General features: G+C 43.3%; 1 protein-coding gene and 1 long non-coding RNA gene across 3 annotated transcripts in view; one reads left to right on the top strand and one right to left on the bottom strand.

Moving 5' to 3' along the window:
- tctn1 (tectonic family member 1) overlaps window positions 1–24,507 on the top strand; it is a 1,200,810-nt gene that overhangs the window by 926,247 nt on the left and 250,056 nt on the right. The gene's annotated exons all lie outside the window — the stretch shown is intronic.
- LOC119129544 lies at window positions 3,891–5,319 on the bottom strand. 2 transcript variants are annotated; one of them, XR_005099241.1, is made up of 4 exons: window positions 5,298–5,319; window positions 4,767–4,785; window positions 4,087–4,665; window positions 3,891–3,966 (listed from the first exon to the last, which is right to left on the bottom strand). It is a non-coding gene; the product is annotated as an uncharacterized LOC119129544 (long non-coding RNA). The 2 variants fall into 2 exon arrangements; XR_005099242.1 differs by lacking the exons at window positions 4,767–4,785; window positions 5,298–5,319 and adding an exon at window positions 4,989–5,116.

Genomic DNA, 24,507 nt, shown 5'->3' with positions numbered 1-24,507 from the left:
TAGTGGGAGCACTGAGTTTGTTTCTCAGAAACGAGCCGGTCCCATCTAGACGTAATCGGAGACAATGACACCCGAAGTGATTTAAGGTTTGTCTTTTATTGCAGGATGCTTGGTCTCCATGTGTTGAAGCAGTTTTGAATGCTTCACTGCCTGGTTAGTTAGCCTGTCGCCACATATTAGCTTTGCGGGCTCGACTGGGGAAACATGTCACGTGACCGGGACGAGTGTCTTGACCTGAATTAATTGATCGTCGATAAAAAAAAAAAATTTTGTGCGGCTTGGCGGCCCGGTACCGGTCCGCGGCTCGGTGGTTGGGGACCACTGCCCTAACCAGCTCAACACAACACGGCGCGTTCTGGCGAGTCCCCAATTTCATGTTGACTTGAACTCAAGATGATGTTGACCGCCAGAATGCGGTTTTTATTATAAGATAAAATTCTGAACATTACAAGCTTGAAATTACAAACCTGAGCTTTTGCTTTTGTAGTCTATGCTGTCGGATCTGACTGGGCCAGAGCGGCGTGTTGTGTACAAATCGACTGCCGCCCCCCTACCGCCCCCCTACCGCCCCTTTCTTCCTCACCGCCCCCCCAGATCTTTCCACCGCCCCCAGGGGGGCGGTACCGCCCACTTTGGGAACCACTGTATTAAATTATCCCTTCTTTGACGAAATGACCAGAGCACAGTACAAACACACTATTGTTCTTTCGGTATTTATTCAACCCACATTCTTTCACAACATGACAAGAAGAGAACAATACATAAATCAATACTCGTACCAGTACCATGATTTTCTTTAAAAAAAAAAAAAAAAAAAATTAAATTAAAAAAAAAAAAAAAATTAAAAAAAATTGTACCCATGTATAATGCGCACCCCAGATTTTAGGACAATAAATTAGTTAAATTTTGCGTATTATACACGAAAAAAACCGGTATATCCCCTTCAACAACGTGCTTAATTATTTATGGTAGTCATGATGAATAATGTGATTGTTTAATTGTTTCAGGTGCAAAAACCAAAGATCCACTATCCCCAGACTATGTGCCAAATATATTTGAGCATACCCAGTCACCTCACAAACGAAAACTCAAATGTTCAATGAAGATCTTTGAGAGAAGACAAAATCTCAAGCAGCGCAAGAGAGACCGCGAGAGGGCATTGGCAGCAGCAGCAGCACTTGTCAATATTTCCCAGTCTGTCCCTTGTGAAAATGATCAATTACCCGCTGGTGAAGATGTGGTGCACGCTGAGATTCGAAAAGAAGGCATGGTGACTACTGCCACACAGACGGCTATCACTGGGGAAGCAATGGATTCCCTCACTGCAGAGTGTAAAAATCTGCGTGCAGAACTTGATGAACTGAAGGACAGTTTGAAACGCTGTACATGGAATGAAGAATCTTTGAGACATTGGTCCTGGTCGTTGCCTTAAAATTCGAGGCCGTAATTCGCCCAGCTCTTTGTTGAAGTTGCTTGGCCCCTGGACTCTTCTTCAACCGCAGATATCTGAAAAACATTTTAATAAAAATTGTTTTCACTATGATTAGATTTGTAACAGGTTGGAGAACAATAAATTATTTATGATATATATATTAATTACTGAGTGCTGAATGTGAACATCTTTCACCCAATCCAGCCATGCAGGTACAGTGGCAGCACAGCAGGATCTGACCATCTTTCGCTATTGCTACCCAAGGTCTGAGGGGAGGATCATTCATCCGTTGAGTGTTTTACCTGAAACAGATAATATGACATACCTTATATTATTATCAGTCCCTAATTTGGATATAATATACAAGCCTAGACCTCTGACTGTCCATTTATGCATATTTTACCTGCCATTTGGTAAGTTTTCTCATGAATCATTCATTTTTGAACAAGAGGCCTTTTGTAATAAAAAAAAGCTTAACAATGTGAGTTTTCATTAGAATCACTTCAGTAGTTTTTTCACAATCACACTGTTACTGCCACGTGCGTGCTTTTTCCTTACCTTGGTCATGAGAAGAAATCGATTCTTGTTTAGGATCTGCCATATCAGCCCATCATGCACAAAACCTGCTGTAAAATACTTGTAGGCATCCAGACACTTGTATGCCTTAAGGTCCTTTTCAGTGTACGGAGATGGTGAATCGACGAGGTAATTATAAATATCTGGATATGAGAGTTCAGGCAGGTCGGCTGTTGCAAAATGCTCGGGCGATTTTAGCATGCTTCTCTGTAAAAGGTACGGATCCGTTGTGCCAACAAGGTTCAACTTCTCTCTGTAAAGTTTCTTGGATTCTTCATCCAAATGCCCAACTTCGTTGGATAGCAAATCAGCCATAATTCGGATAAAATCGGTGAAAATGTAGCGCAGAAATCAAACAATCTATACAAACACGTAGGAACGAGCTGACGAGTTGACCGCCAAGATGGCGGCATAACAAAATCATGTGATAAAACCACGTGACTGCAAAGCCTCTATAGAGGTCATCAGCCGCGCCCATTAGCTTGGCGGCCATCTTGCCGGTCAACATTTCAGTGCCGGTCAACGACTCACACACGCTTTCTTGTTATATCTGCTGCTATTTGAGCTTGAAAATGCCGGAAACCTGCTGTGCTGTTGGATGTAGCAATAGACGAGGCGATAAACCAAATCTTAGCTTCTATAGATTTCCGGCAAACATCCAAAAACACGATGAATGGATCGCGGCGATTCGTCGTGAACGATGGAAACCTACGATTTACACAAGGATATGCAATGAGCACTTCATATCAGGTATGTAAACAAACTATTCACCCCTGATTTGTTTCACAAAATGTGAAATAATACAATATGGGATGATAGAAATATGATTGTTGAAAATGCTGGGTGCATTTTTAGAAAGGCAGCAAGAGCAGCAAGGCAGGGAATAGGATGATTTCTTCAGTTCACCCCCCCCTCCGTTTTTATTTTTTGTTTATTTTTTCATGATGCTTCATCTGATTGGCTTGAAAACTTTATCAATGTAAATATTGAACTTCATATTGGAATTGAACAATTAATTCTCATGAGTGAATGCATTAGGAAATGTCAAAAAAAATTATTATGAACCTTGTGAAACAAATTTTTTTTAATGAAGCATTTTTGAACAAGAGGCTTTTTGTTACTTCATTTGGCACAAGGTAAAATCTACATTGATAAAGTTTTCAAGCCATTGGCACAAGGTTAAAATTTTTATTGGTTAAGTTTTCAAGCCAATCAGATGAGGCATCATGCAAAAATAAACAAAAAATAAAAATGGTAGCAACTTGAACAGACAGGTACAGTATCTGAATGATTTCACTCTATTCAGTTTTTTAATATGTCAAGTTATGAAATGCCATTACGAAACAAATGAACTGGGTATATCCCCTTCAACAACGTGCTTAATTATTTATGGTGGTCATTATGAATAATGTGATTGTTTAATTGTTTCAGGTGCAAAAAGCGAAGATCCACTATCCCCAGACTATGTGCCAAGTATATTTGAGCATACCCAGTCACCTCACAAACGAAAACTCAAATGTTCATTGAAGATCTTTGAGAGAAGACAAAATCTCAAGCAGCGCGAGAGGGCATTGGCAGCAGCAGCAGCACTTGTCAATATTTCCCAGTCTGTCCCTTGTGAAAATGATCAACTACCCGCTGGTGAAGATGTGGTGCACGCTGAGATTCGAAAAGAAGGCATGGTGACTACTGCCACGCAGACGGATATCACTGGGGAAGCAATGGATTCCCTCACTGCAGAGTGTAAAAATCTGCGTGCAGAACTTGATGAACTGAAGGACAGTTTGAAACGCTGTACATGGAATGAAGCAGATTCTCTTGATCAATGACTTGGATGGCTTTGAGACATTGGTCCTGGTCGTTGCCTTAAAATTCGAGGCCGTAATTCGCCCAGCTCTTTGTTGAAACCAAGTTGTTGATGTTGCTTGGCCCCTGGACTCTTCTTCAACCGCAGATATCTGAAAAACATTTTAATAAAAATTGTTTTCACTATGATTAGATTATTTGTAACAGGTTGGAGAACAATAAATTATTTATGATATATATATTAATTACGAAAGTGCGAAAAAAATACAAACCTGCTCTCTGGTAATGGAATGTAACTTTTCCAGCTCTGACCGGCATTTTAGTGCAAGTTCATCTGGGCTGAGTTTCATATTGCCAGAATCGTACAGCTGTGAGTGAGGTACAGGAAGCTTTCGCTTCACTGCCCTTGGCACAAAGTTGTCAGCATAGTCAGGGACAATGCTCAAAATTGCTGGTCTTCCACCGCATTCAGACAAAGCCTTGTAAAAGGCAGCTTTCTGCTCTTCAGTTGGTGGAGGAACATTCAGCAGTTTTCTCGCAGCACTTTCCTCAGGAGTTGAAACTTCTGACTTTCGTTTCTGGGCTGGATGGGCAAAATCGATATTGCATCCTTCAGCATATTCTATGTGCGATGCTGATGGTTTCAGCCACTGACAAGGTAGTGATGTGCATGAAGTGGCCGTCTTCATACGTATTAATGTCTCCAGGGCGAACAGGGATGCTGCTGAATGTGAACATGTTTCACCCAATCCAGCCATGCAGGTACAGTGGCAGCACAGGATCTGACCATCTTTCGCTATTGCTACCCAAGGTCTGAGGGGAGGATCATTCATCCGTTGAGAGTGTTTTACCTGAAACAGATAATATGACATACCTTATATTATTATCAGTCCCTAATTTGGATATAATATACAAGGCTAGACCTCTTACTGTCCATTTATGCATATTTTACCTGGCATTTGGTAAATTTTCTCATGAATCATTCATTAAATTAGCTTGAAAATTTAAACCTGGTTCATTTTGAGCAAGAGACCAAAAGGAATTATCAAGCATGAATTCTAAAAAGTATTTTTGTAGAAATTGTTGCATAAGCTCTATACTGAATAGTTGGAAATTATGTAATGTTTTATTGTAGGAATTAATTTCTCAGATTTCAATATGATATTTTCCTTACCTTGGTCATGAGAAGAAATCGATTCTTGTTTGGAATCTGCCATATCAGCCCATCATGCACAAAACCTGCTGTAAAATACTTGTAGGCATCCAGACTCTTGTATGCCTTAAGGTCCTTTCCAGTGTACGGAGATGGTGAATCAACGAGGTAATTATAAATATCTGGATATGAGAGATCAGGCAGGTCGGCTGTTGCAAAATGCTCAGGTGATTTTAGCATGCTTCTCGGTAAAAGGTACGGATCTGTTGTGCCAACAAGGTTCAACTTCTCTCGGTAACGTTTCTTGGATTCTTCATCCAAATGCCCAACTTCATTGGATAGCAAATCAGCCATAATTCGGATGAAATCGGTGAAAATGTAGCGCAGAAATCAAACTGAATCTGTACGAACACGTAGGAACGAGCTGACCGGTTGACCGGCAAGATGGCGGCATAACACAAAATCACGTGATAAAATCACGTGACTGCAAAGCCTCTATTCAATCCCATGCATTGATAGGTGACTGTTCTTTACCTGTCAGCTGCTCTGAGCTAGTACTGGGCCTACTGTCTGAAGCACCAAAACTGGCAATATTTCCACCTTTGCATAGGAAACATAGACATATATTTTAATATTAATTTACCCAGGGCCAGTTACAAAGTTTAGAGGAATGTGCATGTAAGACAGAAGAACAAATGACTCTTCAACTTACAAAATCAACTAGAACTAAATCTAACAATAAATCAGCAGAGGGACAGCCTTATTACATGGCAGCGGCACATATGCACACAACACATGCAAACTGACATGCATACATGCACGGGCACACACAGTTTTTAATGGCACCGTGTGTGTGTGTGTTGGGGGGGCTGAATAAATCCGTAACTTTTCTGCGTTTGGCCGCGTCCTCCTCCAGCGCCTTTCTTTTTTTGTCTCTCTCCGCACCGCCTTTCCTCTTCTTTTTATCACATTCGAAGTCCATTATCCTTACTTGCACCGCTCCCTAGTTACACACACCACAGCAGCCGGCACCTGACATAAGTACCACAGCCCTTCCTCCACACACACTCTGTGTGGTTGATACGGACTGTGGGGGCGGGTGTTAATTGATATAATCCAATCGTCTTTCCCTCCTCACATGCTCCTGGGCCTGAGTGGCCTGCCCTGTCTTTCTGATAGGCGCGCCGCCGCACCGGCAGACTTAAAAAAACAAACGGAGAGACCCAGGGTAGCAGGCCAATCCTAGGCCGGCGCTTCGGGAATACTCCCGGTTCTCCCTATGGTGAGTCCGGGCGTGCTGTACAGTGTGTTGTAGATGCAAGAGTTTACCTCAAACTTATCATTGCCGACGGGAGTGTTTTACTATGGCCTAGGGAAAAGGAAGCAGCGTCACATGCTCGAAAAACATGCCTTATTCTCAGCACCTAGCCAATTTATTTCCAAGTCTCTGGAACTCATCAATCAGCAAATCAAACTCAGGCAGTGGTGTCAAGTTCAAATATTACATACCCCTTTTAAATACCATACTTTCCCCTACAGCCCCAACCAGTGAGGTTCCACTGTAAGATAAATAGATCTTGAGGGATCCACAGGCAACACATGCTGGATTTTCTTGCTCCCTGCTTTCTTTATCAACAAGTGATAGTGGAATGTTTCTTTGCCTAAAGATATAAAGCTGTGGCTGTGACTATCCAAAACGTTCTTCATATCATTCAATACTGAACTCTATTGCAGTTCTGTGTTTTAGAAAGAGATCTTGCAATTTAAGATTTTTACAGGAATCAGGGATGTTCCCAACGCAGCCTTTCTTCTTTTATTTTTCCATACTTCCTTTTTATTTTGTTTTATGGACCTCAAAAGTTCCTTGTGTTTAGACTTTGGCTGTATCTATATTAAAAAAAGCATGAACTTCATAAGACTGTCTTTTCTTTATTTCTAAGTACATAATGTGAGGTCTGGAGTCTCAAATGCTCGATCTACTGTGCAAACAGGAACGGAAGTATGGATGGCAGATGTAGAGAGCACGATGGATCAGTGAAAATTGAGGGATTGAAGTGGGAGACAGAAATAGAGGGCAAGTCAAGGAAAATCTGAGACCAATCAAACCATGGCTGGTTTCCCAGAAAGATTCGAAACACACGGCCAATCTCAGGTCAGATCTGATGAAAATCTCAAACATTGCCAAACATTCCTAAAGCAGTGTGTTCCTCATATGTCCATGTATGTGATGCTGAAAGATGATTGCTCTCACAATTTGAATTTGTATTCTTAAAGTGCTGGACTTTAATAACATAAAACATGAATGCTTGAATGCATTGATAACTTTTGAACTCATTCTCATTGAGCAAGCCATCCATAGTGGGTCCAAATTAATAGCAGATCTTCAAAACTGAATTAACCGGAAAAAGAGCCTCAACTAAAAGAATTGTTCACACATCTTATCCAGAACAAAATATGTCTATCTTTTGGTCAGTGCAATGATAAGGATAAAAAACAAATAAAAAGTCCGTTGTTTGACTATTCTCTTTATGCAGTATGATCATGATCACACGTCTCATCTCTGAACAGATTGACACACATAGAGTGTACAAAGGCTCTCTTTGTTTTGTAGGAAAATGTTGGGATTGGATGTAGGGTGTATAATATTTCAAGCGGTTAGGAGGCGTTCATTTTGGTTATGGGACATAAGGAAGGTGGAGTCAGAGGAGGTTTGCGGTGAGAAAGAGAGAACATGTACCCAACAAAGTTTCCAAAATAAATACCAGGACCATTGTTTCTTCTTCTCAGCTCAAACATGGATGGAATTGAATATGAACATACAACAGTAAACTCTCTAAAGCAGACCAAACAAACCAGACTTATGACTAAGGAGGACATTTAAAGTCGTAAGGGTAATGAAAACAAAGTAAAATGAGAAGAAACAACATTATGTTGGTATAGTTCTGTGTGGAGGAAAAAATAGGATAGAATTAGCAGGGAAATCTCCCTAAAATAAGTTACTGAATGTATGTACAGTGATCCCTCACTGTTTTGCCAGCTCAGTGGCCTTGTGGTCTGAGTGTCCGCCCTGAGACTGGGAGGTCGTGGGTTCGATCCCTAGCCGAGTCATACCAAAGACTTTAAAAAAATGGAACCTGATGCCTCCCTGTTTGACACTCGGCATTTAAGGGTTGGATTGGGGAAGCTGTAAAGCTGCACCTTCTTGGGCCGCCCTGCATGTGGCAGTACCTGCACCTGCTGGGTAAACGACCCTCTGAAGGCGAGAGGGTGGCAAGGGGAAGGCACGGCCGCTTGACACCTAAAACAATCTTTGTGCTGGTAAGACTTGCAGAAATAACTGCTAGTCTACTCATCCGTCGGATCGACGGGAGATTTCATCATTTTGCGCTTCATCTTTTGCAGCCTCAGTGCATCACGGGTGTTTAAGAATATCAATATCTGCCCGTATGATTTTACAGCACACTTTTGGAGGAAACAAGACCAATGAGAACATGTTGATTTGTACTCTTGCCGCTGATTGGCTTAGAGCTGTAACAGCAGTTCTAACCAAACTTTATCTCAGTGTTTAAAAATACAATAAAGTGTTTAAAAATACAATTACAAAAGTATTGTGTGGATATCGTAAAAATATTGATTGACTCCACATCGCAGATTTTCACCTATCGCTTGGAACTTGCTGATAATTGATCAGCAATAAACAAGGGATCTGTATTTCTGCCATTGCCAACTTCCACATTAAAACCTTTGAGAATATTGTGGAAAACTTTATTTCAGTCATGAAAAAACTGAAATTCATACATTATGTAGATTCTATAATGCACCAGGAAACATTTCAAGTCTTTATTTTAACTGTATAATGATGCATACCAGCTAATGAAAAAAAAATAATTATCTCATAAATTTTAATATCCAGTAACAGAACACCACTTAGATTCAAGATTCAAGAATTTTTATTTGCCATGTTTGAGCGTGCCAAACAAAGAATTTGACTTCGGTACATCACAGCCCTTGTTAAAGTTAAGTTAAGTTAAAGTCCCAATGATCGTCACACACACATCTGGGTGTGGTGAAATTTGTCCTCTGCATTTAACCCATCCCCGTGTGATTTTGATCCATCCCCTGGGGGAGAGGGGAGCAGTGAGCAGCAGCGGTGCCGCGCTCGGGAATCATTTGGTGATCTAACCCCCCAATTCCAACCCTTAATGCTGAGTGCCAAGCAGGGAGGGAATGGGTCCCATTTTTATAGTCTTTGGTATGACCTGGCCGGGGTTTGAACCCACAACATTCCAGTCTCAGGGCGGACACTCTACCACTGGGCCACTGAGCTTCTTCAACATTTAGGTGACTAACAACACTCAGGACATGTGAAAAATCACAAATATTCTCAAACATCCCCTGATCTCAAACTCCCAGGAGGGCAAGGAAAAACTCAAAACTCCAACTAGGGGAAATGAGAAACCTTGAGAAGAGACCACAGATGGGAGGGTCCCTCTTCCAGGATGACCAGGCTGCAATGGATGCAGAGAGGACACATAGTACAAACAGTGTAGACAATTCAAAAAAGGTGTGGAGAGCAGGATGTTATTGCACAGCAATGACTCTGAGACTCTAAGAGTGGTGTGGGTTCATCAGAGCAACAGCCTGGGGGAAGAAGCTGTCTCTGTGTCTGCTGGTTTTGGCGTACAGAGCTCTATAACTCCGTCCGGAGGGGAGTAGTTCAAACAGACTGCAACCTGGGTGAAAGGGGTCTGTAGAGATGTTACTTGCACGTTTCCTGGTCCTGGACAGGTACAAGTCTTGGATACATGGGAGGTTGATTCCAATTTCTGCAGTACTGATTGTCCGTTGCAGTCTGTGCTTGTCTTGTTTGGAGGCCGATCCAAACCAGACAGTGATGGAGGTGCAGAGGACAGACTGGATGATGGCAGTGTAGAAGGTCTTCAGCAGCTCCTGCGGCAGGTTGAACTTCTTGAGCTGTCTCAGGAAGTACAGCCTCTGCTGGGCCTTCTTCCGGACAGAGTCTATGTGGCCGGTCCATTTCAGGTCCCGAGAGATTGTGGTTCCCAGGAACTTGAAGGTGTCTGTGGAGAGAATAGTATTACTGCGAATTGTGAGGGGTGAAAGTGGTGAAGGGTCTCGCCTGAAGTCCACTGTCACCTCCACGGTCTTGAGTGGGTTCAGCTCCAGGTGGTTTTGGCTGCACCAGTGGACCAGCCGCTTCACCTCCTGTCTCTACGCAGTCTCATCACCGTCCCGGATCAGTCCAATGAGAGTGGTGTCGTCTGCATACTTCAGGAGTTTCGCAGGAGAGTCACCTGAGGAGAAATCGTTGGTGTAGAGAGAGAAGAGCAGTGGGGAGAGGATGCATCCCTGGGGAGCGCCAGTATTGGTGGTCCAGGTGTCAGATGTGATGCCCCCCAGCCTCACACGCTGTCTCCTGTTGGTCAGGAAGCTGGTGATCCACTGACAGGTGGAGGCAGGCACCGCGAGCTGGATGAGCTTCTGTTGGAGGATGTCAGGAGCGATGGTGTTGAACGCCGAGCTGAAGTCCACCAACAGGATCCTGGCGTACGTTCCTGGGGTGTCCAGGTGGTGCAGGATGTAGTGCAGTCCCATGTTGACCGCATCATCCACCGACCGGTTTGCCCGGTAGGCAAACTGGAGGGGGTCAGGCAGGGGGCCCGTGACATCCGTCAGGTGGTTCAGCACTAACCTCTCGAAAGATTTCATGACCACAGATGTCAGAGCGACAGGTCTATAGTCATTCAAACCTGTGATGGCGGGCTTCTTGGCCACTGGAACGATGGTGGAGATCTTGAAGCACGAGGGCACCTCACATAGCTCCAGGGAACGGTTGAAGATCCCGTGCAAAGGTGGGTGCCAGCTGCTCAGCACAGACTTTCAAGCAGAAGGTGACACGCCGTCTGGGCCCGGTGCCTTCCTGATCTTTTGTCTCCGGAACATCTGGCACACTTCCTCCTCGCGGATCTGGAGTGTGGGCGCGGCATCTGCAAGCGAGAGAGTAGGTGACAACGGTGATGGAGGTGTGGACAGAGCGGTTGTGGGGGGAGGTGAGTATGTAGATTGTGCTGCAGGAGGTCCTGTTGTATGGGAGGACCGATCAAACCTGCAGTAGAACCTGTTTAGCTGGTTAGCAAGCCTTGGGCTCTCCACAGGACGGGGGATTCGTTTCTTAAAGCCCGTGATGCTCTGCAGACCTTTCCACACTGTTGAGGGATCAGGATTGGCAGAGAGGTGTCTCTCCAGGCTCTCCCCGTAACACCTCCTGGCTTTCCTGACCTCTCAGTTCAGTGTGTTTCTGGTCTGCTTGAACAGGTCCCGGTCGCCGCTCCTGTAGGCCTCCTCCTTGACTTTGCGCAGCCTCCTGAGGTTCGGTGTAAACCAAGGTTTGTCGTTGTTGTACGTGCAGAAGGTCTTAGTTTTCACACACAGATCCTCACAAAAACTGATGTATGATGTGACAGTGTCAGTGAGTTCATACAGGTCTGAAGTTCAGATCAGGGACACCGTTCCTCCCAATCATGCCTTTCCAGATCTCACTGTCATTGCCTACATAAGCATTTGACTCCCCAGGGGGAGCAAACTCCAGCACACCCTCCAAGGACTCAAAAAAGTGTGGGTACTCTGAGCTGCTGTTTGGTGAATTACCAAAAACAACAGTACGGACCCATCCCACTACCCGAAGGCGACCCTCTTGTTCACCGGGGTCAACACCAATGTACAGGCGCCAAGCCGGAGGCAATGTATATGCCTACACCTACTGTGCGTTTCTTTCTTTCTTTCTTTCTTTCTTTCTTTCTTTCTTTCTTTCTTTCTTTCTTTCTTTCTTTCTTTCTTTCTTTCTTTCTTTCTTTCTTTCTGTCTGTCTGTCTGTCTGTCTGTCTGTCTGTCTTTCAGTTATGTGGTATATCATAAGCAATATCATGCAAATGTAATTATTGTGTCAGGCAATGCAAAACCTTGGTTTAAATTGGGGCGGGACAAGATAATTAGAATTGCTTCAAACCGTTTCCCATTTCAGCAAGTCAGGTGAAAACATTACATGAAATGATTATGTACATGCCAAAATAAACGGGGCACGGGGACAACATTTAAACACAAGAAGGCCTTAGCCGGGATCGAACCCTACACCTCTGAACTGTGAGGCGTACATGCAAACCAGTGCATCACCGTGCGGCCTACAAGGGGAAGATGGCGCCGCTGGTTGTTCCACCCCTCTGGACGCGCCGTGAGTGGTCCCCGCGGGCTACCCCGTGCGACGTCAGACCTATAGGTCAGCTTGTTGAAATGTAAGAAATTGTTGAATTAGTGTCACCATAAGTGTTTAAAAGTGTGCCTGAAAAAAATGAAAAAATTGTGAAACAGTATCTGGACGTGCGGACATACTGACCCTTATACCCCCGTGGGCGGGCAACCCCGGTGACGAAGAGTTGGGGGAGCTGGACATCTGTAGCTATCTAAAAGTCACAGGGACAAGCGGTCCCTGTTATTGACCAGCCTCATATCTGCTACACTAGTCTGCTATCAGAATCAGCTTTATTGACCAAGTTTGTGCATGCCAAACCGGGAATTTGACTCCGGTTGATCTCAGCCTCTGTACAACATTTAAGTGACTGACAACATTCAGGTAACTAACAACATTTAAGTGGCGAGAGCAGGATGTTATTGCACAGTGATGTCTCTGAGTCTCTATGAGTGGTGTGAGTTCATCTGAGCGACAGCCTGGAGGAAGATGCTGTGTCTGGGTCTGCTGGTTTTGGCGTACTGTAACGCCGTCCGGAGGGGAGTAGTTTGAACAGACTATGACCTGGGTGAGAAGGGTCTGCAGAGATGTTACTTTCACGTTTCCTGGTCCTGGACAGGTACAAGTCTTGGATAGATGGGAGGTTGGTCCCGATTATCTTTTCCGCAGACCTGATTTTCCGTTGCAGTCTGTGCTTGTCTTGTTTGGTGGCCGATCCAAATCAGACAGTGATGGAGATGCAGAGGATAGACTGGATGATGGCTGTGTATAAGGTTGTCAGTAGCTCCTGTGGCAAGTTGAACTTCCTGAACTGTCTCAGAAAGTACAACCTCTGCTGGGCCTTCTTCTGGACAGAGTCTATGTGGCCGGTCCATTTCAGGTCCCGGGAGATTGTGGACCCAGGAACTTGAAGGTGTCTGTGGAGGGAATAGCATTACTGAGGATGATGAGGTGTGGAACTGGCGAAGGGTCTCTCCTGAAGTCCACTGTCATCTCCACGGTCTTGAGCGGGTTCAGCTCTAGGTGGTTTTGGCTGCACCAGCCGCTCCACCTCCTGTCTGTACGCAGTCTCGTCACGGTTCCGGATCAGTCCGATGAGAGTGGTGTCGTCTGAATGCTTCAGGCGCTTCACAGAAGAGTAGCCTGAGGAGCAATTGTTGGTGTAGAGAGAGAAGAGCAGTGGGGAGAGTATACACCCCTGGGGGGCGCCAGTGCTGGTGGTCCGGGTGTCGGATGTGATGGTCCCCAGCCTCACCTGCTATCTCCTGTTGGTCAAGAAGCTGGTGATCCACTGACAGGTGGAGGCAGGCACCGCGAGCTGGATGAGCTTCTGGTGGAGGATGTCGGGAGCGATGGTGTTGAATACCGAGCTGAAGTCCACAAACAGGATCCTGGCGTATGTCCCTGAGGTGTCTAGGTGGCGCAGGATGTAGTGCAGTCCCATGTTGACCGCATCATCCACCGACCTGTTTGCTCGGTAGGCAAACTGCAGGGGATCAAGCAGGTAATGTCCTTCCTCAACACCAGCCTCTCAAAGGATTTCATGACCACAGATGTCAGGGCGACGGGTCTGTAATCATTCAATCCTGTGATGGCGGGCTTCTTGGCCACCGGTACGATGGTGGAGCTTTTGAAGCACAAGGGTACATCACACACCTCCATCTGCTAATGACTGAAGCCATTCATTGAGTCCGATTGTGAAAGAACCTGGTCTCGTAATTGACAAACACACATGCGGCAGACAATAACAACACACCTTATGCGTGTTTCTGAGAGAGAGAGAGAGAGAGAGAGAGAGAGAGAGAGAGAGAGAGAGAGAGAGAGAGAGAGAGAAAGGGAGAGCGAAAGAGAGAGCGAAAGAGAGTGAGAGAGAAACAGACAGACAGACACAGACATTAAAATTAAGTAACTTAAAGAAATTGAGATGCACTTTTGTAAAACAATCTTTTAATCCAGTTTCTCATGCTATCTGACACCTACCGCAGCAGAAAGCGTCATGGTCTAATTTGATTCGGTTTATGATTTTGAAGGCGGATCTTCTAAAAGGCAACTATGTGGTGAGCATAAATGTAAATCCTTTAAATGTAAACTCCTACAATTTAAAGTTTCGTTACATATTTTCCTTGTGTTCCCTGGTATGTCTTTTTCGCTAGATTGTGTGCAGACACGAGCCTTCTTAAACTTTGTAGTGATTGCTTTGACCTGTGTGAAGAAACTGGGAACCTCTCAGTCTCCATCATTACCATTTCAGCAGAGCAGAAGACACCTCATGCAAATGTGTTAAGACATTTTCATTGGATTGACACAGTTTTCCCACCCTTTTACAAAACAGTTAACGCAGATGTCATTCGAGAAGTCCAAACTCCATTGTGTTAGCTGTGGTTACAGAACAGAAACCACATGCTCCGAGCTCTTAGAAACTCCCTGATCAGTGTGCATTCACTGAAAGCACCTGTCTGACATTTCTTCAATTGTTTCAGTTTGCAACCAGTCTTCAGGCCTGTGTTGTTCTTTGCAAGCATGGATTGAGGAGGTCTCAGGCAGATGAGAGGTAGAGTGAGAGTAAGAGGAAGAGGAGTTTGTGTGCGAGGTGGAGGTTTAGCTGGAAGGGTTCAGGAGACAGAAGAGTATAACTTGTGGCTCTCATACTCTTATAGTATAGGCCTACCATAGACTTTTGTTCTTTACTGTAATGTAATGTGTGAATATTTCATTTGTCAGCCATAGTTTAAAAAAAAATAATAATTACAATAAAATTTGACCACCAGAAATTGGATGTACTCTGGCCCACGTGTCTGTTTCTGCAGTAGTCTTCCAAAAATATACAAAATCTGTCCACAGCTTCACCAGCTGCAGGCTTCTGTGCACCTCATTGCTGTCTTCCTACACACTTCCTATACTTGGACTCCCTTTTCAGTGTCTGTGAATGGCTCTCTGGTGAACATGAGCTCAGTAAATGCCAGGGGACTCTTGAGCTTGCAGAAAATTCTGTTTATTTTTTCAGCTTTTCACCACAGGCTCACTCTGGGTTTATTTGTCCCTGCTACATTTCCCAGAGCTTCTGGTAGTTCTGAGCTTATCTCCTGCAAACGAGCAGGCAGATTTGACTGCTGAGCAGATGAGATCGCTTTGATGCAATCAGATTTATAGGAGTTATTACAGAACTTTATCATGTTCTCAATAAACAATGTTCTGATGAATTACTTACTGTGATTGAAAATTGTTTTAAATTGAGTTGGGGATAATGCTGAGGTTATTTACTTGCTGAACAAATTGTTTTCCTGTCATTCTGGACCTTTCCCGAAATGTGTTTGGAAAAATGTGCCTGTGAATCATTAAGACTGCTCTGGCTGGGGCTATGTGACATAAGCTCTCCCCATGGCCCTCCCTGAGAAACACAAGTTTTGTTTTAACTATGCATACTTTTAAAAATGAGGATCATAAAAGACAATCCTGCAGTGTTATTAGTGATGGATTCAGAATGTTGCATTGACTGTTTTTTTTCTTCAAAATAACTATTTAGACATGTACTGTACATGTCTTTAGTCATGAACAACTGAATAATTAATTCATTAGAAATTGAAGTGAAAAGTCAAAAGGCATGTTTTGATTTTGAAAAAACAAACAAAAAAAACACAATTGAAGGGTTGCATCAAGCCTCCAGCACATGCTGAGCTGTGAATCTATAAGAGTTTACACATAAATGCCCCCTAAATTAAAAACACGTGGCGCTTGAGCAAGACTACCCCCACGCTAAAAAGGAAAATAAAAAGATTAAAAAAAGCCAGCGCCTGTCTCACATCTGCCAAGACTAACAGAAAGAAAGGAGTGGGGGATGGTAGATGACCTGAGTGGAATGGGGGTGAAGTCTAATGAATGTGAACTCCCAGAAAATCTGTCACCCATTGGCCTCCATGTAGTAAATATTGAAGTAGAGCCCTCTAGGACAGAGGTCCCCAACCACCGGTCCGTGGACCGGTACCGGTCCGTGAGTCATTTGGTACCGGGCCGCACAGAAAAATAAAATAAAAATGATTGACGATCAATTAATTCAGGTCAAGACACTCGTCCCGGTCACGTAACATGTTTCCCCAGTCGAGCCCGCAAAGCTACGGAGCAGATATTTAATGGTGAGTTTTATGTTTATTTTTATTTTTTTTTGTTTAAAGTCCATGTTCCAGGCGCCGCTGGGTTGGACTGGATTCTCAGTATGGCTTTCTTCCACCGGGGACAGTCCATGGCCATCTCGTGGTTGAGAGTCCTATACCGAGAACATTTTTGGAGCAAAACTTTTTACAGCCGGATGCCCTTCCTGACACCAACCTTTATGCGCTTTTTATTATAAATTTATTTGTATATTTATATAAAGGCCGGTCTGTAAAAATATTGTCTGACATGTAACCGTCCTGTGCCGCAAAAAAGGTTGCGAAGACCTTTGTTTGCTGCCCCACTAACTGAGCTGATGCAAAAACAATGATTTGGCTGCTGTTGCCATGTCTTTATTGTCGTGCTAAAGCTAAGGATATTCAAGCCCTCTTTTTTTACAGACTAATACCAGTGCGAGTACTCCAATCTTGTGTAGTTGCCGATACTAAGACCAAGTACTGATAACACTAGTACTTATGATGTATAAAATCCCCCCCCCCAAAAAAAAGAACCAATGACATCACTTTAAAGAAAGCACTATCCCAGAATAGCAATTTTCCTTAAAGTTGTAATAAATTAATGGAAATTTGCTAGTTCTATCTTCAGAATCCTGATCCTAAAATGGCGACGGGTGCTAAAATATGGCTGGCATCCACTTCAACATTAGAAACAGCAATGCAGCAGTACCTCAAGTTAGAAACTTAATTTATTCCATGAACCCATTTTCTAATTTTAATCCATGTGAGGTTATATAAAAATTAGTTCTTCATTGTAAAGAAATAACAAAGAACAAACAAATGCCTATTGCACGTTCCAAAATAACATCCATCCATTTTCTATTCCGCTTGTCCCCACGGGCAGCAGTCATCGGGAAGTAGGCGGGGGACACCCTGAACCGGTTGCCAGCCAATCGCAGGGCACACAGAGACGAACAATCATCCGCACTCGCACTCACACCTCAGGGCAATTGCTCAGTCTATTTGGGTTCAGCCAGCTTGCTTGGTGTGCAGTATTACTTGGTAAGAACAATTGGTGTCTTCTTTCATTATTTCTTGCCATTTGAAAAGCCAGCCCAGGATATGCTGTTATGTGACTTTAAAAACAAGTGATCAGGTATCAGCACAACAGATGACAGACGTGTGTCCATTGGAGGGGAGGGTGTTGGTACTGCCGTAGCTTAAATGTACGCAAGAGACCCATTCTGTTACTACAGTATAAAGAATATAAGACAAAGATTAGGTTTGAAGAAAGCTTGAGAAAATAGTGGCTTGTAAATATATTGAAGTAAGTTTTAATTTCAATTGTTGGGAAAAACCCTGCATCTTAACTGTGCTTTGTGAAAGGTGCTCTTTAAGGTGAAACAGTGCACCTGGAAGCTACCTTTTATGCTCATGGAAATTCAACAAGTAAAATGATGGGAGAACACAGTACATAACAATACAGGCGCCATGTTTGTACCTTAGAGGCATCAGTACAGAATGAAAGAGCTCTCAATGGCTTTAAATGTGAATGGAGTCACAAAAGTAGTTTGAGCCCAATTATCCTTTTCTCCCTTGTGTCCACACAAATATAATAAAATCGAGAGGAAGAACCATCACATTATATGACACAATTTTGTTGTGTGGTCAATCAAGTATACCAGTAATTTTGTGGACTATTTAAAGCAGGGGTCCCCAAACTTTTTCCTGTGAGGGCCACATAACCTTTCCCTTCTCTGATGGGGGGCCGGTGTCAGTTTGTAACAGAAAAAGTGTGACGATCGTAGGGGAGCTTAAAAAATTTATTGTTTTCCAGAAAGCCACATATAACCAAATAACGGTTATTTAATAACCCTTTCCAGGTTCTTTACAGAAAAAAAGTCAGGAAACAAATAATAACACTATTAATGAAATAAATAATAACTAAATAACCCTCTCTGAGTTCTTCACAGAAAAAACAGGAAATAAATAATAACTCTCTCTGGGTTCCTCATAGAAAAAAAAGCCATGGAACATTAACTTTCTGTTGTGCCATGCACAATCTTAACAGATAAAAGTTCAGCTCAGTTGTCAGAGCAGAATCTCTCTGACACATATGAGCAGTCTCTTAAAGTTCTTGTGTTCCTTCCTTATAATCCTTTTGTAGGTTCCAGTAGGCTTGTAGACACCGCTGTCTTTTTTGTTAAAGTTTGCTAGTGCGTCATAGTCTGGAGTAAAATTTGTTGTGGCAATTCTTAGGCGAGATCCGAGGTGTTGGTCCGTTTACCTCGATCTGTGACGGTTTGATGTTGACGTTCATGTGGCTGAACGTCACGTCGCGTACGTCGAGCCAAATTGGCCACTCTCTTTTAAACGCTCGGCACTGTGTCCACCTTGCTTTTCCTTGGGCGACTCATTTTAATGGAAGGATTCCAGGGGAAGGTTTGTGGGTGGCTTTAGCGCAAAACTGCATCTGAAAGCTCAGCGCGCGAATTACAAGAATGCTGTCGTCACAGCCCACGCTCTAAATTCGGGACTGATACAAATAGAGCGCGAGTGCGCCATGTCCGTACTACTGAGTACGTACACGCACTTGTGAGTGTGCACCGAGCTTTCTGACACGGCTTCCGGTAGTAAATGCGCAGGCGAGCGCTTCCCCATCTACTGGGGAAACGCAGTCATTGCAGGCAAAATGACCAAAAAAAAAAAAGTTTAATAATACAATTTGTTCAGGGTTGGCGGGCCGGATTAAACGGTCCCGTGGGCCGTATCCGGCCCGCGGGCCGTAGTTTGGTGACCCCTGATTTAAAGTCTTTCTGTCTGCTTTCAGGGTATCTATTCTGAAAAGTCCTAAAAGTCTGAAAAGACTATTTAAGTCCTTATTTGTTCAGCTATGTTCAATACTGTTTAACTTCACAAAAGTTCTGTGTGAAGTAGCATATAAAGGCACACAAAAATAATGCACACATTCCAAAGAGGGTTGCAAAATTGTTGAATGCCTTCCCATCAGACTGAATGCTGTTATAACTGGATAGGGGCCACCAACACCATATTTTCTACCATTTACAGTTCTTCAAGCTATTGGTTTCATAGTTCTTTTGTCCAAGTAACGCATACTAACATTTGAAAACCTACCTTCTGAAACTGATGAGCAGTTGTTTCGCTCTATTATCAAAAACGTTCATGACTTTTGCTGTACACTTTCTATCCCTAGGAAAACATAAAAAAAAAAAAAGCAAAATGACACAAATGTTTAAAGTAGAAATAGATTGGTTGACATAAAAGTTGCTGCAGCTTCTTCTTCTACAAGTATTTCCAATATGTTTGTTGATTCTACACGTCAAAACGAATTGTTCTACCGTATTTTTCGGACTATAAGTCGCGTTTTTTTTTCATAGTTTGGGTGGGGGGCGACTTATACTGAGGAGCGACTTATATGTGAATTTTTTCACAAATTTTCAAAATAAAAGTGAAACCGCGATAAACGAACCGCGATGTAGCAAGGGATTACTGTAATTTGAATTTCAAGTGACGTCAGCGGCGCGGCGGTTGTTTACATAAAGGACAAAGATTCGATCACGGGATGACGAAGGGCCCCACTACTACCGGCATCATGAGCGGCTTTGTTTATAAGTGACACGAAGGACGACGAGTTTGAAGGATTTAATGATTTGGAGTGACAGAGAAGGTTTGAAAAACTATTATGGCTTTTACGCACGCCCGGTCCTACTCTACGGAGCTCTCTTTCACCTCCGTGGATGGAAGTCGGGGGCCGGCGCTCGGCCGGCTGGCTGTCCGGGGACGGTAGATGGGGCTCGGACATGGCTTTTACGCCCGCCCGGTCCTACTCTACGGAGCTCTCTTTCACTTCCGTGGCTGGAATTGCCACCTCCGGGGATTGAAGTCCACGCCGCCACACGCCTGGAAGTCGACGCCGGTGCTTGGGGCCGTGTGGCGATGAACTATTTATGTTGTAGTTATTTGATAAATTTTATTTCGTGTAGCAACTTGTATATGTTTTTATCGTTACAGTTCAGTAGTTGTTGGCTCGTTGAACTCTTGTTTTGTTAAATAAAGAGCTGTTTACCAAACCCACGTCTTTCCTGGTACTTTGTTAACCCTCGTCATCGGCGCACGCGCGGCGTTGTTGACAAAGGACGAGGAATTTGATCGATGGATTTAATGATTTGGAGTGACACAGATGGTTCGATAATATTGTTGTTTATATGATAGTTATTTGATATATACTTTATATATCGTCATATGGGGTCTGTGGAATATTTAGAATATTTAGACGTCAGCGGCGCGGCGCATACGTGGCATCGTTTCCATAAAGGACGATCGATGGATATAATGAATTGGAGTGACACAGACAGTTTGATAAACATGTTATTTATGTAATAGTTATTTGAATAACTCTGAATGTTTGTCAGGGCCGTTCTCAGCTCTTCGTTTGTGTTTATGTCACGTTAGCATACCTATCGTTTAGCCTGTTGTTGCTCGTTCATGTCTGTTCTTGGTGTTGGATTTTGTCGCAACTATTTCCCCCAAAATGCGACTTATACTCCGGAGCGATTTATAGATGTTTTTTTCACGTTATTGTGCATTTTATGGCTAATGCGACGTATATTCCGGAGCGACTTTTCGTCCGAAAAATACGGTAGTTTATAATAACAGGTCATTCAAGTTGATACATCAGTCTAAACATGCATCCCACCTGGCTCTTCTCTTAATGAACTAAATGTTGAGCCACGGAGGCTGAAGTATGGACAGAAAATGGGCTCTACTGTCCATTTGATGCAAGTTGTTTCATCGCTGATGTTACTTCTCAGTTTTTAGTCCTTTCCGTTATCCTGTTTGCTTTGGTATTTGCTTCTAATACTAGAAGTGCATGGTGGCGCACTGGTGTAGCACGTCCGTCTCACAGTTCGATTCTGGCTCTGGCTCTCCCTGTGTGGAGTTGCCGTGTCTGTGGGTTTCCTCTGGGAACTCCGGTTTCCTCACACATTCCAAAAACATGTGTGGTAGGCCAAATTGCCCGTAGGTGTGCGTGAGTGCGAATGGTTGTTCATCACTGTTTGCCCTGCCCAATGACTGCTGGGATAGGTTCCAGCTCGCCTGCGACAAGCAACAAGTAGTACGGAAAATGGATGGATGTTTCAAGAGCTATACTTCCAATCACTGTGTCTCCTGTTAAGGTCATTGTCTCCACCTGTGTCCCATCCCCCTTGTAAATCGTCTTGGATGTTAATCCAGTTTTGAAAATGTTGGACATGGTGGAGATGTTGGTGTTTACATGCATTTTAACAGTTTGATTCCAATCAATTTATTTATTTATAGATTTATTTTGTTCATATAGACGTAATGTAAAATGTACTTGAGGAATATAGAAATTATCTTTAATGAAGAGTTTTAATTGCTCAACCTTGATTCTGAACTAGTGTTTCAACAAACCATGTGTAAATAAATATAAGTTGGATTTGCATTTGGGACTTATTTCACTTACCATGCTCCATTGAGCACCTTACATTCCTTCTCTTCTCACACGAGATAACAGAATGGCAATTAGACAGTGCCAAACGCTCACATGCCTTTACAATCCACACAGTGTACTTGCTCAGCCCCTGCCTACTGAAGCAATAAAGATGTGCAAAATATCTGACTTACAGTGTCAGTGAAGACAATACTTTTCCTACTCCTTCTACGCTTTTCTCAAAATGTACAGTTACCACACAGTTTGCAAATTCCAGTAGGAGTTCCAGACTCCATTCATGTCACCCACGTCCGGACAGATTCTCAAAGGGTGGGTGTTTGTGGGGTCTCCGTGCCGCCTCTCCACCTGCTATGCGTCCTTTGTCATCAAGATCTCCTGCTTCATTTCAATGACAAAGTTGTTGAGCCCTTCATGCAGCACCCCCACAATCCCCTGGAGCTCCTCTTTGTATTTTCATGATCCCTAAGAGCATAACATCCCCATCACCCACCTTGTCTTCGCCACAATTTTGATACAAGGCAACACAAAACTAACAAGTCTGCTCAACACGTTAAATTTGACATTCGCAATAAACACTGCATTATTACATACAAGCATACATGCTTGAATTAATCTATTTAGTGAACATTGTTTTTGTTCAATTTATTTGAAATATTTTAAGTCCTAATCAAATGATGACTTGTCAATACAAGCAGTTTTTTCAAAAGCATTTTTTTCCAAAATTGGATTTAAAAAAAAAAAAAAACATTAACAAATGCTAAATGACAATACATTTAGATTTTTTAAACATTCCAACATTCATGTTCCAGTTACCATAGCCAGTGTCCATGTGTTTGTTCAGAGGCAGATGGCAATTCAGAGAGCCCGCCCCCACAGGGCAAAAAGAGAAATTTGAAATGCAGATAAAATCCATCACAGGGACACATCCACTAAGTGACGCCGACTCTAAATGATTTACTCAGCGGAGAGCAATGAGAACAGCTACATCATAACAGATGGGAATAACACTAAAAGAAGCTTACTTTATCAAATTAAACTGGAGTCTCTAGGGCAGTGGTTCTCAACGGGTGGGTCGAAACCCAGAAGTGGGTCATGGACAGCTAGTAAGGAAATGGGATGTATGTGTATTCTATTTTTTTTTTTTTGGTACAGTATAGAGACAGAGTGGGCAATTTCCCACATGGAATATATTGGGAAAGGGAGAAGTGTAACTTCCCTGCTGCTCTCGTGACTAGTTTACTCTCTAAACAAATACAGTCTCATAAACATCCAGAGCCTCTGGCTGGCGGACGTCATGGCTAGCAACGTGTTTTTGGCGGTACGCCAAACCCTTAAAATTACCGTATACGGTTGTGTTTTCAGAGTCTATATTTAAACCCTCTTAACTTTTAATAAGGTGGGTTGAAACTTTGCCACAATCGGAAACTGCGGGCAACAAGGTGAAAACAGAACAGCACCATTGGTCTAGGGCAATTTCGAAAGCATGATTTTGGAAATCAAGTCCCTCCCAATATCCATCCATCCATTTTCTGAACCGCTTAGTCCCCACGGGGGTCGCGGGAGTGCTGGAGCCTATCCCAGCCATCATCGGGCAGTAGGCGGGGGACACCCTGAACCGGTTGCCAGCCGATCGCAGGGCACACAGAGACAAACAACCATTTGCACTCGCACTCACACCTAGGGACAATTTGGAGTCTTCAATCGGCCTACCAAGCATGTTTTTGGGATGTGGGAGGAAACCGGAGTGCCCGGAGAAAACCCACGCGGGCCCGGGGAGAACATGCAAACTCCACACAGGGAGGGCCGGAGATGGAATCGAACCCGCACCCTCCTAACTGTGAGGCGGACGTGCTACCCAGTGCACCACCGAGCCGCCTCCCTCCCAATATGATTGTTACATTGATTGGATACTATAACACAGAGATTAACATGTTGAATAAAAGTATTTTTTTTCTTCTCTGATTTTAATCACTGACTAATATATAGCAAAAAACAAATCAGAAGTGACATTATAAGCCACAGAATGCTTTAATGATTGCTGTCTGTTAGGGACGGGCAACCCTGATCAGAATATGCGGTACCTAAAATTTGACAGGAGCATATTGTATTTACAAAATTCCATTGCATCACTGGATTAGAGCAGATTTTATCAGATGTGATTTTTTTTCTTTCTTTGGTCTCTCGAGAGCCTTCATGATTTGCTGAATGCATGGTAATTGTGAGTTTTGGGCTGTCTGAAGCTCGGACCAGATGGCTTGCTCATAAAGCTATGTGGCCAGTTGCTGGCTGAACACAACTGAGTTTGCAGGATGGTAATTTGGTTGGAGGATGTCGGCCTCCATAATGTATGACCACAAGAGAGGGATTGTGAAGAAAGCACACTGGGGTCAGCTGTGTGGGTAACTTAGCAACAATACCGTGACCGCCACAATATATTTAATGGCATCTCTATTTTGTCAAAGGAACATTGTAAAAGCAGGTATGGTAACAAATTAGATTTAAATGTTTTGCTTTATTTATTTTTGCAGAAATGTATATATGTTTCAAAAACCTGTTTTCTGTGGCTGTTTAATTCTGTTTGGTTTTAATATTGTTCCAAGTTTGCTAATGAATCTGATTGTTCGCCATTTAACGCATAACTGTCCTCACTGTAAGGTACCAATGTGGAATGAGGATTTA

The sequence above is a fragment of the Syngnathus acus genome, chromosome 10 (assembly GCF_901709675.1).
Source record: "Syngnathus acus chromosome 10, fSynAcu1.2, whole genome shotgun sequence".
Taxonomy (NCBI): Eukaryota; Metazoa; Chordata; class Actinopteri; order Syngnathiformes; family Syngnathidae; genus Syngnathus; species Syngnathus acus.
Note: the sequence above shows the minus strand (reverse complement) of the source record. Positions and strands in the feature narration are given on the sequence as shown.